General features: G+C 40.5%; 1 long non-coding RNA gene across 1 annotated transcript; it reads right to left on the bottom strand.

The window, feature by feature from the left end:
* Nucleotides 1-2746: 2746 nt before the first annotated feature.
* LOC103585626 lies at nucleotides 2747-4156 on the bottom strand. The gene is made up of 3 exons (XR_550090.1): nucleotides 4042-4156; nucleotides 3443-3520; nucleotides 2747-3127 (listed from the first exon to the last, which is right to left on the bottom strand). It is a non-coding gene; the product is annotated as an uncharacterized LOC103585626 (long non-coding RNA).
* Between the last annotated feature and the right edge of the window lie 267 nt (nucleotides 4157-4423).

The following is a 4423-nucleotide window of genomic DNA, read 5'->3' as shown; positions in this document are numbered from 1 at the left end:
TTGCCGGACACGGAAAAAAAAAAAAAAAACAAAAAAAAAAAAAAAAAAGGAAAACCTCACAAATAAAAGAGAGACCAGAACAAGCAGGAGAAAAAAAATTTGGAGAAAATAGAGCAAAATAAAAACTAGTAACAAAAAATTATAATAAATACCCTTAAAATAGTATTGCATCCATGAAACACCATTGGGATGTGTGCCAATTCTATTGGCTCTAAGCTCCATTCCCACCCCTTTGAGGTCTTCTCTGTAACACAGCATAGAAGCTGGCCAATTACATTTCCAGACTCCTATGCAGCTGCTTCTGGTTGGGTTCTACCCATGGGAGATGCTGGTGGGGACTGGAAGGTAGGAGGAAAAAAGGAGGCATTTCCTATTTTGGTAGTGCCTCTGGCAGCAGAAATGGCAGCAGTGACAGCGGTGGTTTCAGTAGCATCAGTGGGAGTGGGAGCTCCTGACTTCCTGCTTAGCAGCAATGGTACAGTTCAATGCAATAGTGGCAGGAGCTGAGCTTCCAGCAGAGCAGCAGTGAGTGCGTGCTTTGGGCACCGGCAGCTTCCTGATCTTTGGGTAGCGTCATTTCTTCCCTTTTGCTTCTCCAACCCTCCTGACATCATAGCCAATCCGTTCCATCAAATCCCTCTCTGCTTAAAATATCTAAAGTAGCTTCTGTTTCTTTGAGTGAACACTGACTGACTGGGATGCTATAAAAAAGAAACATTCAAAAAGTAATAAAGAGTTCTTGGATATTAAAAATGTAAAAGAAGAAATAAAAAAATTCAGTGGAAAGGTTAGAAGAGAATGTTGATAAAATCATTCAGAAAGTAGAGAAAAACAAAAATAAAACAAAAACCCAATCTAAGAGTTCAAAATTTACAGTAAATTGTAACATCATTATATAACCTTATCACGATACAAATTATTCTCATGCTATTGTACAAACACTATGCAGTGCTGAGAGCATGCATCCTGCCTTGCATCTGAGTGTGACATACATGTATTGTAGTGATGTACTGGTTACTACAATTTCTTTTTGTGGTGGTTGGCCTGTATGGGGACCTGAATCCATGACCTTGGTGTTACCAGCATGATTACTATAATTTCAACAGAGCAGAGAAGTGTCCATTTAAAGAAAACTAGAGGAAGACTATAATATTCTATTTAATGACACTCTGACAAGAACATTAAATATATTCATGAATAGATAGGTTTCATTTGAATGTCCACGTACATATTAATTGATGTCAAACAGGAAGAGGTTTTTCCAAAGGGTTAAAATTTATTAAACAATAGAACTTGGTGCTTCCCTTTAGTCTGTCTCTGAATTCAGTTGATTGACAAGTCATTAGTAGGCTGTCCTCACTAGTCATTTTCACTACGCACAGATCTCAAATATTTAGGTGGCAATTCCCATTTCTCTGGAAGTCTCTTAAATTACTTTCAGTTACAACAGAACAGCAAGGTTTTTATCTATTCATACTTTACTCCATCGAAGGCAAAACCACATCCCACAAATCTCTTGTTTAAATTGTGGCTGTTTGCACACAGCATATAAATGTAGAACTTAATGTTAACACACAAAAAATACAGTATAATCTCTGTATGCTGTAACAGTAGCTTCGTTTTCATTTTTTCAATAATTATTTTTATTTTTATTATCCCTCCACAAAGAAGTTATAAAAATACCTGTATAAACATTAAAAAGGCACTTTAAAATCTTAGGCTGATAAGATACATCTATGATTTATAAGAATAAAATGTTAAATCGTACAAGTTAGAATTTCTGAATGATTTTGATAGAAATTTACTAGAAGAAACCAGAACATCAAACCTTAAATATTTTCTATTTCAACACTAATTAAGTTTTTGAGAAGCTACACATTCATTGACAAGCACATACTCTCAGTAACTTGATAAGGGCAGAGATTTGTATGCTAGATGTGCTGGGCCCTTCCATACAACTGACTGAAGTGGTCTTCTCTTAGTTTTCCCCTTATATTTAGAAGTACAAATATACACATGGTAAAAAATGTAAATAGTGCAGAAAGACCTAAAATAATAAGTAAATATCCTTTTCTCTTATAACACAACAAATCTGACTTCTTCAAAATCCTTAAACAGTCATATAAGTAATTCACAAACTGAAGTCAACCTGTGGTCTGTATCTGAAAATTATCTTTAAGCCTTTGGAACTGTGTTGATTGCCTCTTGTTATTACCTCTGCCATAGAGGAAAGCCACATAGTCTTCTCTTTCTTCAAAAAAAAGAAAAATTTAAAAAGCAACATGCACACGCTGTGCAGGGACAGCAAAGTTCAGGCAGCACCTCAGACTCCACTGGATCTAGTCATGGCTGCGGAGAGAGTCACTGGCATCATCCCTGAAATTTAGGAATCATATTTACTAACAAGGCATTTTCAAAAGTAAGAAAACTTTTTCTTAATAAAAATGAGGTCCTTTATAAAATGGAGGCTTGGGCCGGCCCGGTGGCGCACTGCTACAGTGCACCGCTTGGGAGCACGGCGGCGCTCCCGCCGAGGGTTCGGATCCCACATACAGACCGGCCGCTCACTGGCTGAGCGAGGTGTGGGCGCGGCGCCGAGGGTTGCGATCCCATTGCCGGTCCCGGTCTGGTATGGCCGCGACACTGAGGGTTGCGATCCGTTGCCGGTCATGAAAAAAGACAAAAAGGAAAAAAAAAAAAAATGGAGGCTTAACTCTGTCAGAGATTTGGGTCATCTGGTCATTACTTAATAGAAAAATATCTTTATTTAACATTGTACAAAAGGGGATGAGCCATAGAGTCCCAAGCAGTCAAATTAAAAGTAGGTGAAACCTGTACTAGATAAAGGGAAAGAGATGGCAGGGAACTAGGATGGGGAAGGGAAATTCCTTCAGAGAAACTCCAACTCCAGTGATGAGAAGCTAAGCATTTTCCCCGCAAAGTACACTTACTCTCTGGGTGAGCAGGAAAGACAGACACTGGGTGCGGGAGCTCAGCCAAGTCCTTCCTCAATGCCTCGGATCCTCCTGGCCAGTTGCACATCCTTCGGGAAAAGAGTAACTCGGCCAGCATGTAAGGAGAGGAGATAGGCATCCTCAAAGAGATGAACTAGAAATGCTTCTGCTGCCTGGGGGCAGAAAGAGAAAAAGACTGACACAGATGAAGGGGCATGAGCTGCTTTTTCTAGGAGACCTGCTAAACTTAATCTCTGAGGGCTCAAAAGGACTGCAGGAAAGATTATTCACAGAATGAGACTGAACTTTGCCTGGGAGTTCTGCTACCACCACACAGAACCAGCCTCCAAACCCACAGGTGTTCCTTGTTGTTCTTCTCAAGGAGGCCAGATTCAGCTTGTGACACTCCAGTCAGCCATGTGAAATTCTAGAATGCCTGTTTCTCCCAAACTCAGCCCTCACCCAATTGTGCCTTGGTCCCTTCTTACCTCTTGTAGGGCCAACAGGGCCTGGGCTTGCCAATTGAAGTCCACACCACGAGTGAATTTAGAACATATTTCTCTTGCCTGTGAAGAAGTTGGGATGGTAAGGAGTAAACACTAACAGAAACGAGATTCAAGGGAAGATGGACTGGCTCTTTCCAGGTGTCTCCAATGAATCCTCCTTCCCATTATCCCTTCCTAGCCCTTAATTTTAGGACCTAACTAGGAGGAGGTGTAATGCTGGGAGCTTAGAATTTGGCATATCTCTTATTGGTTGTAGAGAGATGAGGCAATCTGTCAGAGTAGGAAAAGGGATCTAAGGGTGGATGAACAATAGGGTTCCTATTTATATAGTCAAAGAACACATTTTCAAAGTAGTGGAGGTTAGAAATTAATTCTATAAAGAATTGAAAGGTGCCTTTGGAGGGCTCATGTTTTCAAGAGTCTCCAAGTTTTCAAGACTCTTCATCTTGAAGAGTATCCTACCAGGTTGGAGAAGAGTTCCCCCAGCCACTTAGGTAAGAGATAGTAAGTTCTCCAATACCTGGCAAATTTAAAGAAAGGAGGGTGGCAAGGGGGTTGGTAAGAAGCTCACTGAAGCTCACCAGGCGGCCGAAGGGTAGCCTCCTTATCAAGAGGTTTGTGCTCTTCTGAAGCGTTCGGATCTCCTTTAACCATTTATGTCTCCGCTGACCATATGGACGGGAGGAAGTGCCTGAGCAAAAGATTTGGGTCATAAATGGAAAGTGCAGTGGAAAACAGATGGTGTCTCGCAGCTTGGCTGAGACAGGCAAACTCTCAAGTCACTAGACTACTTTAACTATGCATAACTACACTCCACAAGAGCAGGGACTTCTGTCTATTTCATTCACTGCTGTTACCTACAGCAAATAGAAAACAGTAGACAGATACTAAATATTTGTTAAATGGATGATGAATGATCCTTTGAGGTTTATTTTAAATGCAAACTTCCATGAACACTTTCTA

This window comes from Galeopterus variegatus, unplaced genomic scaffold, assembly GCF_000696425.1.
Source record: "Galeopterus variegatus unplaced genomic scaffold, G_variegatus-3.0.2 Scaffold258, whole genome shotgun sequence".
Classification (NCBI taxonomy): domain Eukaryota; kingdom Metazoa; phylum Chordata; class Mammalia; order Dermoptera; family Cynocephalidae; genus Galeopterus; species Galeopterus variegatus.
The sequence above is the reverse complement of the archived record's forward strand: the minus strand, read 5'-3'. Positions and strand labels throughout refer to the sequence as shown.